This window comes from Staurois parvus, unplaced genomic scaffold, assembly GCF_062004578.1.
Source record: "Staurois parvus isolate SC_StPar_1 unplaced genomic scaffold, SC_StPar_1.0 ptg000191l, whole genome shotgun sequence".
Lineage (NCBI taxonomy): Eukaryota > Metazoa > Chordata > Amphibia > Anura > Ranidae > Staurois > Staurois parvus.
Genome location: NW_028317987.1, coordinates 840,203 through 860,370, shown reverse-complemented (window position 1 = coordinate 860,370; position 20,168 = coordinate 840,203). Strand labels below are relative to the sequence as shown.

At 45.0% G+C, this 20,168-nt stretch overlaps 1 pseudogene; it reads left to right on the top strand.

Annotated features, from left to right (window-relative positions):
* Nucleotides 1–294: 294 nt before the first annotated feature.
* On the top strand, nucleotides 295–13,583 carry LOC149461826 (uncharacterized; annotated as a pseudogene).
* Nucleotides 13,584–20,168: the final 6,585 nt, after the last annotated feature.

Below are 20,168 nucleotides of genomic sequence, written 5' to 3'. Positions count from 1 at the left end.
TCCAACACCAGCGCATCAGTCCAATTGCGACAGTACCAATCACTGTTCAGCTCAATCAGGCACCATATAACCATTTTGTGCGTTTCTCTGGGATTCTACAGAGGCTACAAATACAGTTTTACATGTAGATGGAGCCTACAGTGTGTCCAATCAGAAGGAAGTATTTCCATTTCTGTGCAACTAATATTTTAGCTTTTATGAGAGATGAAACAGATTCCTCTTATCTGTGGATGTAAATCAAAGCTGGCAGACATTTCAGAACCTTCTCCTGGTCCACTGCTGTTTCTAGCCAAAATGGCTAGAGCTCTTCTTTTAGAATTCAAGGTGAGAACTGCTTGTCTATCTAGATAGCAAAGCTCCATTGGCATCCAGGTGACACCGCTAGCCTAGAAGCTACTCTGTCCTTCCAGATGCTGATTGGTAAATATATAGTTAGGTTCAAAATAATAGCAGTGTGATGAAAAAAGTGACTAAAGCTGAAAATCCTTCTAATAGTTTTTATTTCCATCCACACAAATGCATTGGGAACACGACACATTCTATTCCAAATCACAACATGAAGAAAAATACATCAAATTTGTGTTGTTCCTCTAAAAAAAATGGAAGAAAAGTGAATATTAGACGGTTCAAAAAAAATCGCAGTGTTTGTATTCTTCTTTACAAACTCAAACATTCACTATATAAACTGAGAAATGTTTGAAGATTTTGCTTTCCTTTGAATGACTTCATGAATATTTGGTTGTAGTCGCACTGTTTCTGAGAACTGCTGTACATCTGTGTTGCATGGAGTCCCCCAACTTCTGGCCCCTGTGATCAGGTATTCCAGCCCAGGATGATTGGACCACATTCTACAGTTCTTCTCTATTTCTTGGTTTTGCCTCAGAAATGGCATTTTTGATGTCACCCCACAAGTTTTCTATTGGATGAAGATCCGGGGATTGGGCTGGCCACTCCATAACGTCCATCTTGTTGGTCTGGAACCAAGATGTTGCACATTTACTGGTGTGTTTGGGGTCGTTGTCTTGTTGGAACACCCATTTCAAGGGCATTTCCTCTTCAGCATAAGGCAGCATGACCTCTTCAAGTATTCTGATGGTGTCAGGGATCCCCTCGGTCCCCGCCGCGATGGTCCCGGCGCAGGCGCAGTATGCCGCCCTGTGCTGGGACTCGAGCATTAGGTCCGGGCCGGCCGCGGCGTTCGAGTTCGCGCATGCGCAGTAGAAGCCGCGGCCGCCCGCTGGGCACCAATGGCAGCGCAGGGCGGGATATTTAAATGGCCCTGAGCTGTCATTCAGTGCCTTCTGGTCTTACCTGTATCCTGTATCTGCGAACCTGTGAATTGTAAGTTGCTGACCCGGATTGTGCTCTGACCTTGCTGTATTTCTCCTGCCCTGACCCTTGCTTTGCCTGACCTCTCTCTTGAATGCCCCCTATTGGATCTGACCTGCTGTTGCTGACCTGGCGTGTGACCCGACTATTCTCTGCCCGCTGCCTTGTACCGTACCGTCCTCCCTGTTACCGACCCGGCTTGTCTGACCCCGCACCTGCTCAGCCATCCATCCATCCATCCGTCCATCCCTCCCAGTGGGGTCTCCTGACCTCCTCATATCAGGCTCTTCCCCGCAGGAGCCCTCGGCGAATACCACTACCACTAACGGGTTTGCCCAGTAGTCACGACCTGGTCTCGGGGGGCTCCAAGTCCATCCCCACCATCAGGGGCCCTGGTGAACAAGCACCCTGGGACTTAGACTTTGTGCTCTGGAAACACCTATTTAGTGGAGTGCTAGTGGTACCGCCGGGTGGTCCCTTACAGATGGATTTAAACTGATCCATGATCCCTGGTATGCGATAAATAGGCCCAACACCGTAGTATGAGAAACATCCCCATATCATGATGCTTGCACCACCATGCTTCACGGTCTTCACAGTGTACTGTGGCTTGAATTCAGTGTTTGGGGGTCGTCTGACAAACTGTCTCCGCCCACTAGACCCAAAAAGAACAATCTTACTTTCATCAGTCCACAAAATGTTGCCCCATTTCTCTTTAGGCCGGTCAATGTGCTCTTTGGCAGATTGTAACCTCTTCAGCACGTCTTTTTTCCAACAGTGGGACTTTGCGGGGACTTCTTGCAGATAGCTTGGCTTCACATAGGCGTCTTCTAATTGTAACAGTCCTCACAGGGAACGTCACACCTTCTTTCATCTTCCTGGAGCTGATTGTTGGCTGAGTCTGCCCCATTTTGGCTATTCTTCTATCCATTCCAATGGTAGTTTTTCGCTTTCTTCCACGTCTTTCAGGTTTTGGTTGCCATTTTAAAGCATTTGCCATCATTTTAGCGGAGCAGCAGATCATTTTCTGCACTTCTTTATATGTTTTCCCCTCTCCAATCAACTTTTTAATCAAGGTACGCTGTTCTTCTGACCAATGTCTGGAACCACCCATTTTCCTCAGAATTTCAGAGAGAAATGCAATGTAACCAGCATGTCCAACATTTGCTGCCTTCCTTCCTTAACCATTAGCCGCCCGGCCAATGGCCGTTTGGTGGCTTCAAAAGTGCTTTAGAATTCCGGGAGCACGCCATTTGGCGTGCTCCCGCACATGCGCAGTTTGCGCTAATGCAGAGCCGCGCAGCGGCGCGATCTGTCACCGGCCGTGTGCCTCGGACACAGACGATGACAGATCTGAGTACCGGCCCCCGTTGCTGGTACCATGTGACCTGCTGTGACCAATCACAGCAGGTCACATGACCGTTGTATACAATGGATGGCTTCATTCATGCCGTCCATTGTATACTAGTGCCTAGCTGCGAATGGTCACAGTGATCACATGCACATGTCATGTGATTAGCTGTGACCAAATCACAGCTAAGCACAAAAAAAAAAAAAGCCCTGAATGAATCGATGTCATTCAGGTAAATGTTTGCTTATAGCAAAGTAATTCTTTGCTATAAGCAAATCGTGTAACAAAAAAAAAAAAAATACTGATCACTTCCCCAAAGTAGTACAATGTTACTATGGTAACATTGCACTACTTTGGTCATAGTAAAATATGAAAAAAAATCTTTAAAAAAAATAAAAAAAATTTAATAAAAAATAAAAAAAATAAAAAAAAAATAAAAAATTTATATATATTTTTTTTTTCATACTGTCACCAGTCAGTGTCCCTGTTCACCGCCATGCCAGTTATATGATGACGCTGTACTGCACTGGTGACAGTATGTAAAAAAAAAAAATAGTGAAAATAATTTTTTTAATTTTTTAATTTTCCGAAAAATTATGTCAAAAAAATACAACTTCAAAAAACTCGCCATTCCTTTTATGAAGTACGTCGGACTGTCTACTCTGCAAAAAGGGGTAATTTGGGGGATATCTGTACCGTTCTGACATTCTTGGACCTCAAGAAATTAGATTGGCTGTCAGTACTTCAGGATTGATCAATATTCAGATTATCCCATAGTTTGTGAACTCTATAACTTTCCTACAAACTAAATAATACATCCTAATTTGGGTTATTTTCACCAAAGACATGTAGCAGAATACATCTCGGCCTAAATTTATGAAGAACAATTATTTATTTGTAAACTTTTATAACAGAAACAAAGAAAAACGTGTTTTTTTTTCAAAATTTTTGGTCTTTTTTTGTTAATTTAGCAAGAAATAAAATCCCCAGCGGTGATTAAATACCACCAAAATAAAGCTCTAGTTGTGTGAAGAAAATGATAAAATTTTAGTTTGGGTACAATGTTGTATGACCGCGCAATTGTCATTCAAAGTGTGAGAGCGCTGAAACCTGAAAAATGGCCTGGGCAGGAAGGGGGAAAATTGCCCGGTATTGAAACGGTTAAATAAGGGCAATAATTGCCACCTGTTTATCAAAGAATGAATGACATCACTAATAGAACTCCACACGGCTATTATTGTGAACACGCCCCTCAATGAGTGATTCAATGACACAGAATCAGCAGCATGCATGTCATGACTGTTGGGTCTGTTGGATTTCTATGACTCTACTACACCTGATAGGAAATTATTTGCCATGTAGAGATATCATTTCCACCAAAAACAGTGATTGATCCGGTTAGTGATGTCTGACTGCTATTATTTTGAACACAACTGTATATCTGTGACTGAATACTGAACACTGATCTGTAATAACATGGAATGAGACAAGATCGACAATTACATATTTCTACTGATCACCTCACATCTCACCTACTGATACAATGATTCTGCTCTTACATTTACTTTACAGTAAATCCCTCGTCAATCATCCAACAATGCAGATATACATCATTAACCAGTTGCCATCCGGCCAATAGCACAAAGGCAGCCTGGTGAGCAGCACATCCCTCCGGGTGGACGCCATATGGCATCCTTTCAGACATGCGCAGTTTGCCTGGCCACAAAGCCGATCTGTCATCATTAATGTACCTCAGACATGGCTGACAGATCTGTGTACCGGACCCATTGCCAGTACCATGTGACCTGCTGTGACCAATCACAGCAGGTCACATGACAGTTTTATACAATGCATGGTTTCCTTTCATACCATCCATTGTAAACAAGTGTGTCTAGCTGTGAATGGTCACAGCGATCACATGCACAAACTGGGCCAATCACAGCCAACTGTGTCATGTGATTAGCTGTGGCCAAATCACAGTTAAGCTTAAAAAAACCCCTGAATGAATCGATTTCAGTTAGGTAAATGCTTGCGTATAGCAAAAGAAGTTCTTTGCTATAAGAAAATTGTGTAAAAAAAAAATAAAAAAATAAAAATATTGACCACTTCCCCAAAGTAGTACAATATTACTATGGTAACATTATACCAGTTTGCTCATAGTGAAATATGAAAAAACATCTTAAAAATAGAGAAAAAAATGTAATAAAAAAATCAATTTTTTTTCATACAGTTACCAGTCAGTATCCATGATTACCGGCATGCCAGTTATATGATGACGCTGTACTGCACTGGTGACAGGATGTAAAAAAAATATAGTGAAAATAATTTTTTTTATTCCTTCATTTCTGAAAATTATGACAAAAAAATTACAACTTCAAAAAACTTGCCATGTCGCTTATGAAATATGTTGGGACTGTCTACTTTGAAAAAAGGGGTCATTTGGGGAGATGTCTGTACCGTCCTGACATTTGGGGGATACCTGTACCGTCCTGATATTTGGGGGATATCTGTACCGTCCTGACATTTGGGGGATATCTGTACCGTCCTGACATTTGGGGGATATCTGTACCGTCCTGACATTTGGGGGATATCTGTACTGTCAGATATTTGGGGGATATCTGTACTGTCCTGACATTTGGGGGATATCTGTACTGTCAGATATTTGGGGGATATCTGTACCGTCCTGACATTTGGGGGATATCTGTACCGTCCTGACATTTGGGGGATATCTGTACCGTCCTGACATTTGGGGGATATCTGTACCGTCCTGACATTTGGGGGATATCTGTACCGTCCTGACATTTGGGGGATATCTGTACCGTCCTGACATTCGGGGGATATCTGTACCGTCCTGACATTCGGGGGATATCTGTACCGTCCTGACATTCGGGGGATATCTGTACCGTCCTGACATTCGGGGGATATCTGTACTGTCCTGACATTCGGGGGATATCTGTACTGTCCTGACATTCGGGGGATATCTGTACTGTCCTGACATTCGGGGGATATCTGTACGGTTCTGACATTCGGGGGATATCTGTACGGTTCTGACATTCGGGGGATATCTGTACCGTTCTGACATTCTTGGACCTCAAGAAATGAGATTGGCTGTCAGTACTTCAGGATTGATCAATGTTCAGATATCTTCCATAGTTTGTGAACTCTATAACTTCATTACAGACTAAAGAATAAATCCTAATTTGGGTAATGTTCACCAAAGACATGTAGCAGAATACATCTCGGCCTAAATTTATGAAGAACAATTATTAATTTGCAAAACTTTTATAACAGAAACAAAGAAAAAACGTGTTTTTTTCAAAATGTTTGGTCTTTTTTTGTTAATTTAGCAAAAAATAAAAACCCCGGCAGTGATTAAATACCACCAAAAGAAAGCTTTAGCTGTGTGAAGAAAATGATAAAATTTTAGTTTGGGTACAATGTTGTATGACCGCGCAATTGTCATTCAAAGTGTGAGAGCGCTGAAACCTGAAAATTGGCCTGGGCAAGAATGGGGTAAAAGTGCCCGATATGGAAGCGGATAATAATGAACAATGCCCAATGAAAAAACACATGCTGACCACCAACACGATCCGTTTCCAGCGACTACTCACCATGATTGATAACTCACAGCGACTAAGGATGGACATGACATTGGGTTACTGGGTGTAAATAGAAAATAACATCTTTTTACCTCCTCTGCTGCCACTTCCACCAATGCCTTCTCTCTACTTCCTACCACATGGAACTTCCTCTCTATATCTGTCTGTACCTGACATCATTTCCTGTCTTCCATAGAGACTTCCATTTTGGGTATAAGTGAGATCACCACCTTGTGGAGCTCAGAGGAAATGCAATGTGAGCAATCCCTGCTGAACCAGCTGAATTTCCATGGATCTATGGTCACCTTCAGTGCTTGCTTGCCCTGACCTTTCTCCTGATTCCTGGATCTCCTCCTCATCTCTCCTCCATATCCTCTTACACAGCTTTTCTCCACACCTGCAGTGACCCTGGGGGGAGGAAACTTGGCACCATTACGCCGCCAAATCCATCCCCACCATTGGGGGCTCTGGAGACAATTGTCTGCTATTTACACTCCATTCCTCCGCACGTCACTTGATCACATGACAGCTTACTTCCACAGATTCCGGACAGATTTCTGGATGGTAAAGGTCAAAGTTCACTCTTCAGTTTAGGAGAGGTAGGACGCACCCAGGAACAAGGATTTGGTTTGCATGGGAGTCCCATACAGAGGATCCCTCAAAGCTCCCCATCAAAATGTTCCTCCATCCAGAGTCTATATGTCCTATGATATCACACTGACCTCACAGCTCCTTCTCCCAATGTCCCTCCATCCAGAGTCAGAGAATCCTATGACATCACACTGACCTCACAGCTCCTCCTCCCAATGTCCCTCCATCCAGAGTCAGAGAATCCTATGACATCACACTGACCTCACAGCTCCTCCTCCCAATGTCCTTCCATCAAGGATCAGAGAATCCTATGACATCACACTGACCTCACAGCTCCTCCTCCCAATGTCCCTCCATCTGGAGTCAGAGAGTCCTATGACTGTCTCTGTGCTGCAGACTAGAGATGAGCGAAGAAATGAAAAATTCGATTCGGCTGATTCGGCGAATTCCAGTGTGAAATTCGATTCGATGCGAATTTCTCCGCTACGAAGATGACTTATTTAAAGGGTTTCTAGGCTTCAGAGAGCCTTTAAATTAGTGCAGAACACTGTACCTTTAATTTAAATGCCCTTGGAGATGAGGAAGGAGAAGGAGAAGGAGAAGGATGAGAAGAAGGAGAAGGAGAAGGATGAGAAGAAGGAGAAGGAGAAGGGTGAGAAGAAGGAGAAGGATGAGAAGAAGGAGAAGGATGAGAAGAAGGAGAAGGAGAAGGATGAGAAGAAGGAGAAGGAGAAGGATGAGAAGAAGGAGAAGGAGAAGGATGAGAAGAAGGAGAAGGATGAGAAGAAGGAGAAGGATGAGAAGGAGAAGGATGAGAAGGAGAAGGATGAGAAGAAGAAGGCTGAGAATAAGGAGAAGGATGAGAAGAAGGAGAAGGAGAAGGATGAGAAGAAGGAGAAGGATGAGAAGAAGGAGAAGGAGAAGGATGAGAAGAAAGAGAAGGATGAGAAGGAGAAGGATGAGAAGAAGAAGGATGAGAAGAAGAAGGATGAGAAGAAGGAAAAGGATGAGAAGAAGAAGGATGAGAAGAAGGAGAAGGATGAGAAGAAGGAGAATGATGAGAAGAAGGAGAAGGATGATAAGAAGGACAAGGAAGAGAAGAAGGAGAAGGAGAAGGATGAGAAGAAGGAGAAGGATGAGAAGAAGGAGAAGGATGAGAAGAAGGAGAAGGATGAGAAGAAGGAGAAGGATGAGAAGAAGGAGAAGGAGAAGGATGAGAAGAAGGAGAAGGATGAGAAGAAGAAGGATGAGAAGAAGGATGAGAAGAAGGAGGAGAAGGATGAGAAGAAGAAGGATGAGAAGAAGGAGAAGGATGAGAAGAAGGAGAAGGAAGAGAAGAAGGAGAAGGAGAAGGATGAGAAGGAGAAGGATGAGAAGAAGGAGAAGGATGAGAAGAAGGAGAAGGAGAAGGATGAGAAGAAGGAGAAGGATGAGAAGAAGAAGGATGAGAAGAAGGATGAGAAGGATGAGAAGAAGGAGAAGGATGAGAAGAAGGAGAATGATGAGAAGAAGGAGAAGGATGAGAAGAAGGAGAAGGATGAGAAGAAGGAGAAGGATGAGAAGAAGGAGAAGGATGAGAAGAAGGAGAAGGAGAAGGATGAGAAGAAAAAGGATGAGGAGAAGGAGAAGGATGAGAAGAAGGAGAAGGAGAAGGATGAGAAGAAGGAGAAGGATGAGAAGAAGGAGAAGGATGAGAAGAAGGAGAAGGAGAAGGATGAGAAGAAGGAGAAGGAGAAGGATGAGAAGAAGGAGAAGGAGAAGGATGAGAAGAAGGAGAAGGATGAGAAGAAGGAGAAGGATGAGAAGGAGAAGGATGAGAAGGAGAAGGATGAGAAGAAGAAGGCTGAGAATAAGGAGAAGGATGAGAAGAAGGAGAAGGAGAAGGATGAGAAGAAGGAGAAGGATGAGAAGAAGGAGAAGGAGAAGGATGAGAAGAAAGAGAAGGATGAGAAGGAGAAGGATGAGAAGAAGAAGGATGAGAAGAAGAAGGATGAGAAGAAGGAAAAGGATGAGAAGAAGAAGGATGAGAAGAAGGAGAAGGATGAGAAGAAGGAGAATGATGAGAAGAAGGAGAAGGATGATAAGAAGGAGAAGGAAGAGAAGAAGGAGAAGGAGAAGGATGAGAAGAAGGAGAAGGATGAGAAGAAGGAGAAGGATGAGAAGAAGGAGAAGGATGAGAAGAAGGAGAAGGATGAGAAGAAGGAGAAGGAGAAGGATGAGAAGAAGGAGAAGGATGAGAAGAAGAAGGATGAGAAGAAGGATGAGAAGAAGGAGGAGAAGGATGAGAAGAAGAAGGATGAGAAGAAGGAGAAGGATGAGAAGAAGGAGAAGGAAGAGAAGAAGGAGAAGGAGAAGGATGAGAAGGAGAAGGATGAGAAGAAGGAGAAGGATGAGAAGAAGGAGAAGGATGAGAAGAAGGAGAAGGAGAAGGATGAGAAGAAGGAGAAGGATGAGAAGAAGAAGGATGAGAAGAAGGATGAGAAGGATGAGAAGAAGGAGAAGGATGAGAAGAAGGAGAAGAAGGAGAAGGATGAGAAGAAGGAGAAGGATGAGAAGAAGGAGAAGGATGAGAAGAAGGAGAAGGATGAGAAGAAGGAGAAGGAGAAGGATGAGAAGAAAAAGGATGAGGAGAAGGAGAAGGATGAGAAGAAGGAGAAGGAGAAGGATGAGAAGAAGGAGAAGGATGAGAAGAAGGAGAAGGATGAGAAGAAGGAGAAGGAGAAGGATGAGAAGAAGGAGAAGGAGAAGGATGAGAAGAAGGAGAAGGAGAAGGATGAGAAGAAGGAGAAGGATGAGAAGAAGGAGAAGGATGAGAAGGAGAAGGATGAGAAGGAGAAGGATGAGAAGAAGAAGGCTGAGAATAAGGAGAAGGATGAGAAGAAGGAGAAGGAGAAGGATGAGAAGAAGGAGAAGGATGAGAAGAAGGAGAAGGAGAAGGATGAGAAGAAAGAGAAGGATGAGAAGGAGAAGGATGAGAAGAAGAAGGATGAGAAGAAGAAGGATGAGAAGAAGGAAAAGGATGAGAAGAAGAAGGATGAGAAGAAGGAGAAGGATGAGAAGAAGGAGAATGATGAGAAGAAGGAGAAGGATGATAAGAAGGAGAAGGAAGAGAAGAAGGAGAAGGAGAAGGATGAGAAGAAGGAGAAGGATGAGAAGAAGGAGAAGGATGAGAAGAAGGAGAAGGATGAGAAGAAGGAGAAGGATGAGAAGAAGGAGAAGGAGAAGGATGAGAAGAAGGAGAAGGATGAGAAGAAGAAGGATGAGAAGAAGGATGAGAAGAAGGAGGAGAAGGATGAGAAGAAGAAGGATGAGAAGAAGGAGAAGGATGAGAAGAAGGAAAAGGAAGAGAAGAAGGAGAAGGAGAAGGATGAGAAGGAGAAGGATGAGAAGAAGGAGAAGGATGAGAAGAAGGAGAAGGATGAGAAGAAGGAGAAGGAGAAGGATGAGAAGAAGGAGAAGGATGAGAAGAAGAAGGATGAGAAGAAGGATGAGAAGGATGAGAAGAAGGAGAAGGATGAGAAGAAGGAGAATGATGAGAAGAAGGAGAAGAAGGAGAAGGATGAGAAGAAGGAGAAGGATGAGAAGAAGGAGAAGGATGAGAAGAAGGAGAAGGATGAGGAGAAGGAGAAGGATGAGAAGAAAAAGGATGAGGAGAAGGAGAAGGATGAGAAGAAGGAGAAGGATGAGAAGGAGAAGGAGAAGGATGAGAAGAAGGAGAAGGAGAAGGATGAGAAGAAGGAGAAGGATGAGAAGAAGGAGAAGGATGAGAAGGAGAAGGAGAAGGATGAGAAGGAGAAGGATGAGAAGAAGGAGAAGGAGAAGGATGAGAAGAAGGAGAAGGAGAAGGATGAGAAGAAGGAGAAGGATGAGAAGAAGGATGAGCAGAAGGAGAAGGATGAGAAGAAGGAGAAGGATGAGAAGAAGGAGAAGGATGAGAAGAAGGATGAGAAGAAGGATGAGAAGAAGGAGAAGGATGAGAAGAAGGACAGTTCTGTGACAGTTTCTGTCTATTTCTGACAGTTCTGGGACATTCACTCCATACAGCGGTTTCAACCGCTGTATGGAGGGAATGTCATAGAACTGTCAGAAATAGACTATTAATGACAGTTCTGGGACTGTCCTTCCATGCAGCGGTTGAAACATTGTATGTATTTGTTTCCATAAATGGATCCATTTATGGAAACAAATACATACAATGTTTCAACCGCTGCATTGAAGGACAGTCCCAGAACTGTCATTAATAGTCTATTTCTGACAGTTCCATGACATTCCCTCCATACAGCGGTTAAAACAGCTGTATGCAGTGAATGTCCCAGAACTGTCATAAATAGTCTATTTCTGATAGATCTGGGACATTCACTCCATACAGCTGTTTTAACCGCTGTATGGAGGGAATGTCATGGAACTGTCAGAAATAGACTATTAATGACAGTTGTGGGACTGTCCTTCCATACAGCGGTTGAAACATTGTATGTATTTGTTTCCATAAATGGATCCATTTATGGAAACAAATACATACAATGTTTCAACCGCTGCATTGAAGGACAGTCCCAGAACTGTCATTAATAGTCTATTTCTGACAGTTCCATGACATTCCCTCCATACAGCGGTTAAAACAGCTGTATGCAGTGAATGTCCCAGAACTGTCATAAATAGTCTATTTCTGACAGTTCTGGGACATTCACTCCATACAGCGGTTTCCGGCAAAAAGTGTATGTGCAGAGTTCCTCTATTCTGCAGATACACTTAGAGGAGCTCTGCAGATACACTTAGAGGAGCTCTGCACATACACTTTTTTCCGGTTTGGAATTATTCTTATTTTCATCCTACTTCTTCTTCTTCTTCTTCATCCTCATCCTCATCCTCTTCTTCTTCTGAGGATGAGGATGAAGAAGAAGAAGAAGAAGAAGAAGAAGTAGGATGAAAATAAGATTAATTCCAAGCCGGCAAAAAGTGTATGTGCAGAGCTCCTCTAAGTGTATCTGCAGAGCTCCTCTAAGTGTATCTGCAGAATAGAGGAACTCTGCACATACACTTTTTGCCGGCTTGGAATTATTCTTCTTTTCATCCTACTTCTTCTTCTTCTTCTTCTTCATCCTCATCCTCAGAAGAAGAGGATGAGGATGAGGATGAGGATGAGGAAGAAGAAGAAGAATGAAAAGAAGAATAATTCCAAGCCGGCAAAAAGTGTATGTGCAGAGTTCCTCTATTTCTGACAGTTCTCTCACAGCTTCTTCACATGTACAGCGGTTGAAATATCTGTATCCTAAATGTAAACTAATAGATACAATGTTTCAACCGCTAAACATGTGTTCCTTCTGTCAGAGAACTGTCAGAAATAGCGGAGCTCACTGCAGGGACACTTTTGCCGGCTGATCGGGAAATGTTCGATTCGCGCACCCGAAGTAGGCAAAATTTCGGTTTCGACACGAATCGAATATTTCCTGAAATTCGACTCGAATTCCGGTTCGCCTAGTTCGATTCGCTCATCTCTACTGCAGACACAATTTATGTATCAGTTTTCATTGTTTCTTCATTCTCTGACTAAGGTCCATGAATAAAGAAATGACCTGGTAGGAGATCAGAGGAGCCATTTCCTAGTTCCCTTGAGGGTGGAATTGTAAGCTCCTCAGAGACCAAGCTGCCTGATGTGGGCGGAGTCCTGGTTTGGGGGAACCAATCAGCTCCTGTCTAGTAATCCTCTTTGTCTTTGTATTTTAGTCCTTGGCCGGGAGATGAGGAAAACCTCCGAGGATTGTCTCACTTTGTCTCCAGACTGGAAAGTAGAAGATGAGGACATCACACAGTATAGTCCAGGAGAAAACCCGGCTCCCTCCAATGTCCATCCGGCACCACCCAGTGTAGATGGACCATCGGATTCCTCGTATCCTGAGGAACCTCAGACTGTGCGGGACCAGGCCGGCCTTCCAACAGGGAAGAGCTTCTCCTGTACTGAGTGCGGGAAGGGTTTCCATTTTAAATCAGATCCTATTGTGCATAAAAGATCTCACACAGGGGAAAAACCATATTCCTGCCTGAATGTGGGAAATATTTTTCATTAAAGTCCAGTCTTTACAGACATCAGAGACTGTATACGGGGCAAAATCCATATTCCTGTCCTAAGTGCGAGAAATGTTTTTCAGACAAGTCCAGTTTTTACAGTGATCAGAGATTGCACACAGGGGAGAAGCCATATTCCTGTTCTGAGTGCGGGAAATGTTTTTCATATATGTCCAGCCTTTACTCACATCAGAGATCACACACAGGGCAGAAGACACATTCTTGTCCTGAGTATGGGAAATGTTTTTCACAGAAGTCCCATCTTAACCGACATCATAGATTGCACACAGGCGAGAAGCCATATTCCTGTCTTAAGTGTGGGAAATGTTTTTCTCGGAAGTCCCATCTTTATACACATCAAATTTCACACACAGGGGAGAGGCCATATCCCTGTCCTGAGTGCGGGAAATTTTTTCACAGACGTCCAGTCTTTATACACATCAAAGATCTCACATGGGGGAGAAGCCATATTCCTGTCCTGAGTGCGGGATATGTTTTTCACGGAAATCCCATCTTTACACACATCAGAGATATCACATGGGGGAGAGGCCATATTCCTGCCCTGAGTGTGGTAAATGTTTTTCAGACAAGTCCAGTGTTTCCAGGCATCAGAAGTCTCACACAGTGAGAAGCCACTTTCCTGTCCAGAGTGAGGGAAATGTTCCTCACTGACGTCCTGTCTTTTTGTACTTCAGGGATCCCACACAACCCTTGAGGTATATTAGAGCCTTGAGTGCGGGAAATGTTCTAACCTGTCCCTCCCTTTCACAGAAACCACTGTGAGTTGAGCTTCTGGAGGGGCCTGGGGGCCATCCTCCTTCCCACTGACTATGGGCCCGGGGGTTCCATCACTTCCCTGGGTACCTGACTGGCCATGAATGATACCAGCTATCCTTTACATGTAATCATGGCTGGAGGGACTGTTTCTGGGACTCCTCAGCATACTGCGAAAGTGGAACTGTTATTCTGGAGTGATGGATTAGGTGCTGGGAGTTAGTTCCAGCATATATGGGGTTAAGAAACGTTATTTTCTGTTCTAGGTTTCCTGGCATCTACTATTGTTTGTTGTCATTAGGTTTAGGTGAGAAGATCTCACTTTGTTTAATCCCCTCCAGAGTCCAGATCGCTCGGTGCCGGGAAGGAATCCATTGATTTCTTGGTTGTTTATTTGTATCTGGAATGTCATTTTCTCCTGTGATGTGTAATGTGGCCATTCCTGTAGAAATGCTGTTTGTTAATAAAGTCAGTCCTGTTTTCCTCCAACATTGGTTCTATCTGATGTTTGGAGTCAATTTGCTGTATTCTGGTTCAGAGTGGAGGAAGCTGGAGTTTGGCAGAGATACCCAGTCGGGGTGCCGGGCAGTCTGTCACACTCCCCTTTCAGCTGGAGGAGGTAAGGAGATGGATTATTGGTCGTCTTGCTCTTCTTTGTGGTGGGGACCTGCAGGTCACATCTGGGCCTGGAGCGGATAAGTCAACACTACACCAGGGTACAGGGCCAGGACAGGGGGTGGGGGGCTTGCAGGAGGGGCAGCTGCCCTGTGCACAGTGTTTTATTGCGGGGGAAGGGTGACGTGTCACATGACCATGTTGGTGATTGCCTGTGCAGAGAGAAGGATGGGGGTGCTGGGGAGGTGATATCTTCATCTGATGTCACAGACTCCTCCCCGTCCTGCCAGTCTATGGTGCCCTCTGCAGCTGTATAGGAGCTACCAATGGAGATGGGAGGAGGGAACTCACCAGCAGATGGTGGACTGTGGGGACTCACCAGCAGATGGTGGACTGTGGGGAACTCACCAGCAGATGGTGGACTGTGGGGACTCACCAGCAGATGGTGGACTGTGGGGACTCACCAGCAGATGGTGGACTGTGGGGACTCACCAGCAGATGGTGGACTGTGGGGAACTCACCAGCAATGCCATGCCAAGGTCTGATGAGTACAATTCAGGGAGGGGTGATTTGTGCTAGGGATGGTTTTGTCATGGAAGTTGGGGGAGGGGATTGGTGCTGGGGGTTGTTTTGTCATGGAGGTTGGGGGAGGGGATTGGTGCTGGGGGTTGTTTTGTCATGGAGTTTGGGGGAGGGGATTGGTGCTGGGGGTTGTTTTGTCATGGAGATTGGGGGAGGGGATTGGTTTGTCATGGAGGTTGGGGGAGGGGATTGGTGCTGGGGGTTGTTTTGTCATGGAGGTTGGGGGAGGGGATTGGTGCTGGGGGTTGTTTTGTCATGGAGGTTGGGGGAGGGGATTGGTGCTGGGGGTTGTTTTGTCATGGAGGTTGGGGGAGAGGGATTTATGTTTGGGGACACAATGTACTTTACTTACTTTTGGCCTCTACACTCTGTGAGCCATGCACTCTTGGCCCAGATAAAGGTAGGCTCAAGTGTTATTAAACTATACCTCTTTAAGCCCCTCCCACTGTGAACACATTTTAGCCACACCCAGTATTTGGTGTAGAGTGCTTTGAGTGCTGCTATAATCCCCGGCCCCCTCCACAGCTGCCCCAACTCCAATAAAAGTGGACATGGTCAGTAGGGTGTCCCTGGATTTTATGTTGAAAATCTGGTCACCTTCCAGTCCCGTTCTCTCCTGGACATATCATAGAATGAAGCCGTATTGTTCTTTCAGTGACATCATCCCGTGTTCTGTCCGATTCCACACTGACACCAACAGCTCCTCCACCATCCTGGAGTATTTGTTGTCACCATGTTTCCAATGATGGAGATCCAGAGACTGACCAGAGTCTTCTTCTCAATGTCACCAGACCACCTCTTCCTCTACTATTGGGGTGCTGGGCCTTTCTATGACTACTCTGGACCCAAACCTCTTCTATATGATTGTGAAGATTTCTATTTACTAAGAAGAGAAAGAAGCTGAAGAAAATGTCCATGATGGAGATGAGGGTTCCATATAGTATGAGCAGCATCTCCCTTCACTCTGTAACCAAGACCTAGTCTGGCAATGCCCAGAATGACACCAATGAGTCTCTGACCAATCTGATGGTTTGGATAGACTTTCTCCTTTTGATTATCTCCAGGCAGTGGCGTATTTAGGTTTTGTGCTGCCCTAGGCAACACCAAAATCATTTGCCCCCCATGGACACCGACCAAAACAACCCCCCCTTCTTCCTCCCATGGAGAGAGCCTGACATTGACCAACAACACCCCTGCCCCCCACCCGGGAAAGCCTTCCAGTACCCCACCATTCCCATGCGATAGAGAGACACTCATCTTCACAGCTCCAAACATCCCCGGGAATGAGAGCCAGGCTCTACATACACTATCAAGCATCCCACAGCTTCTCTCAGATCCCACCTGGTTCCCATGGTGGCTTGTCCCTTCTTTCATCCCTTTTGCTGGGGAGATGTGCTACCCCCCCTGAAAAATGCCGCCCTAGGCAAGTGCCTTGTTAGCCTTGTGGTAAATACACCCCTGTCTCCAGGTGACCATGAATTAGTTCTCCAATATCTCCCCGGTGTTCTGCAGACAGATATGCATTTCCTGATGACTTATGTTGTACAGATTCCTCGTGTTCCCCGATATGAGCTCATACATTGGACTTGTTCAACTTTCTAACCTGTAGTGAATGGACTTGGATAGATACTCTCCCTATGTGGAGGACACGTGGTCTGGTATAGTTCTGGAGGTGGGGGAAGTGCATACATGTCCTCCTCTTTCCTGGCCTGGCAAGCTGCAGACCTGGATATGAGTCAAGAATGGATTTTGTGGGGGACCCCATACTTTATTGGGGTTTTTTAAGGATTTGGTATGATATTGGTGGGGACCATGTTCTATTTTTTTTTATGGTGTCACCTTTGAAATCCATTCTAAACCTGAAAGGCCTGGTATGAATTTTATTAGTGACACCCTATGCCACCCTGGAAAACCCCTTCTGACACCTGAATGGAATGATCAGGAATGCATTGCCGGTTGTCAGGATGCCTGGGGCCACTGGTTCTCTACTAGTGATAAGCCCAACTGCCTGAGGTTCAGTCCCAGCAGAGTTCCGAGAAGTTTCCATGCTGATTCCAAATCCCATCCAAATCAATCGGAGCAAAATCAACAGGCCCATTTTCAAGGCTAATAGGCCAATAGGTGTGAGAAAATAGCATGGGGGAGGGGGAGGGACACTGCAATGGGAAAAAAAAGTTTTAAAAAAATTCCATTCAGCCAGAAGCCGGGATTTTTTTTTTAAACAATAAAAATGTCCAAATCTTTTAACCTCTTCATCTCTGGAGCAATGTTTTCCCTGTTTGTACACATGTATAAATCTGCATTTGTGTTGAGTAAATAGATACCAAACAAGTCAAGTCTTACAATTGTGTGATCCTGACACATGACAAAGAATGACGGCCCCTAAAAATCTCCATAGGAGACACTTTAAAGCCTTTACTGCTCATCAGTATAGAGACAACTGTGATCTGTGGTGGTGGAATGATTCCTCTCACTGCGACATTCGTGGTGATACCTCACATGTGGTGCAATCACGCTTTACATACACATACACACCCTTTGTGTACTTTTGTGTTTGCAGGGCAACGGGGGTTATGTTTAATTTTTTAATAAATGTTATTGTCATTTGTATTTTTGTACTTGTGTATTTATTTCCTATTTAGCTGCATTGCTATCACAAGCAGTTAACAACCCCCCTGTGACATCATTGGTCAGGTGACAGGTCCTCTTTATGAGACATCGGGGCTCTATTAGACCTCCAATGTCTCCTCTACCCTCCAATGCACAGATGGCGCTCAGTTAGATGCTTCCTTGGCTGGATCATCTGGGGAATGATGGCTCAGAAACGGGAAACACTCAGAGCTGAGGACTTCATTCAGTGCAGAGGAGATTGGGGAATGGACGTTCACCAGTCTCCTCCATCTTGGCCTCCTGAAGGCACTGGATGTGGTCTCAGGATCCCAGAATGAGTGCAGGAACCATGCGGGGGGAAGAGGGAGCTGTGATGGGGGGCCCCACCACCTGCAGTGTAAATGTGATCAGGTAGTTATACAGCCACCCGGATCACTTTTACTGTGCAGCTGGGAGGCGGCTGAAGGAAACAAGCACTGCTACTGCCGCCATCACCTTGTGAGGGTCTGTGTGATGTTTCAAAAGAAAAAAGGAAGACGGCAATTTAAGGCATTTTTTTCTTTGTAAATGTCACTTTTTCTGTAGCCCCTCCTACAGCAAGAATTAAAAAACTTATAGATCGCCAAATACATACTGGACCCTCTGAGTCTAAGAGTCTATGGGGGTACCTCATACAAAAAGTGTATGCCCCCCCAGAAAATCCATAGCAGACCCTTAATCCAAGCATGCAGCCTGGCTGACCAGGAAGGGGGGAGGGAAGAGTATGTGGCCCCACCCCCCTCCTGAACCATACCAGGCCATGTGCTCTCAATATGGGGTATCTTGTCAGGGGGGACCCCCTGTGGCAATGCACCTTGTCCCTATACAGATGAGGACAAGGGCCTCATCCCACACACCTGGCCTGATGGTTGTGGGGGATCTGTGGTCAGGGAGGTTCATCAGAATCTGGAATGCCCAGACACCGATCCCCCATATCAGTGAGTTTGGGGTACATAGTACACAGCACCCCTACTATTCACAAAAAAAGGAAATAAAGTGATAAAGACCCTCAATGTCCTCACTGACTGATAGAGTCCTGAGCTGTCATCAGATATATAAAGGAAGGGGTGGGGATAGTTGTGACATCATTGCCCATATATGGCCATATTCAGACAATGATGTCATCCTCTATTCCCTGCCCATTTGCCTATGTGACCATGTAAGTGAGTGGGTGGGGTGAAGTCAGTGGTTGCTAAGGATGCAGCTGTTGCAGGCAGCTGTTGCTTCCCTAGCAACCAGAGAGAGCCAGAAGCCATCATGTCGGTCTGCAGCAAATGCGATAAACTTTGGATGTTCAGAAGAATGTGGGAGCCGCCAGTGTTCATCCAAACTTCTGTCCAGACTCGGAGCTCATCCCAGATTATTGTCAGTGTGTGGGAGGATTGTATCTGCCAGACCAGGATCTGTAGGTGTGTGTGTGTCACTGCCCGGCACACCAGTCACATCACACACTCCAGGTTGTGCCAATCAGCCCTCAATCATGTGTGTGGGGTGTGCGGGGGGGGGGTAGGTGGTCAATGAAAGAAGTGATCACACCGGGATTCTGGATGGAATGATAGCTCAGGGGATCCTCTGAGGTGTGTGGGGATCACTTGTCTGCTCCACAGACCTCAGATTGTATGAAAGATTTGTATCTGCCTGTGTGTGTCCAGTCAGCCCCATGTGGAAGTGTCTCCCTCCAGTGGTGGTCAGCAATATTGCAGACTGTGAGATCCGTATCATCACTGGTATTATCTTCCCAGAGAAAGCTCCACCCTCATTCCTCCTCTGCCAATCAAAGATCTCACTCCAGTTATCCAGTCACCATGGGCAGGATTTCCTTAACACCCATCATTGGTACAACATCAAGATAAAACCTTGAGGTAAAATAAGCCCCATCGTTGGCGTCACTGAGATAAAATAAGCCCTATTGTTGGTGTCAGTGAGATAAAATAAGCTGCATTGTTGGTGTCAGTGAGATAAAATAAGCCGCATTGTTGGTGTCAGTGAGATAAAATAAGCCGCATTGTTGGTGTCAGTGAGATAAAATAAGCCGCATTGTTGGTGTCAGTGAGATAAAATAAGCCCCATTGTTGGTGTCAGTGAGATAAAATAAGCCCCATTATTAATGTCAGTGAGATAAAATAAGCCCCATTGTTGTTGTCATTGAGATAAAATAAGCTTCATTGTTGGTGTCAGTGAGATAAAATAAGCCCCATTGTTGGTGTCACTGAGATAAAATAAGCCCCATTGTTGGTGTCAGTGAGATAAAATAAGCCCCATTGTTGGTGTCAGTGAGATAAAATAAGCCCCATTGTTGGTGTCAGTGAGAACTAAGTGTGCCCCCAGCCATCATTGGTGGTCAGTGGTGGTACTTACCTGATCCCACCCTCCCGCTGCCTCTCTGCTGATGTCGGAGTTCCACTTTCCCTGTCAGAAAGGAGATGCCGGCTCCCAGCAGTCGGGTGTCATTGCAGTGCCTGGTGATGGCAGACTCCCGGCTGTCCCTCCTTCCTCCTCCTTGGTCCCTCATTCGGCTCGGATCTCTATAGTTGGATATAAAATGCTCTATTTATCTATCAGGAAGTGTTTCCCGGGGCTAAACCTTCCCTCCAACGTCTACATTTCTGGATTAGTAC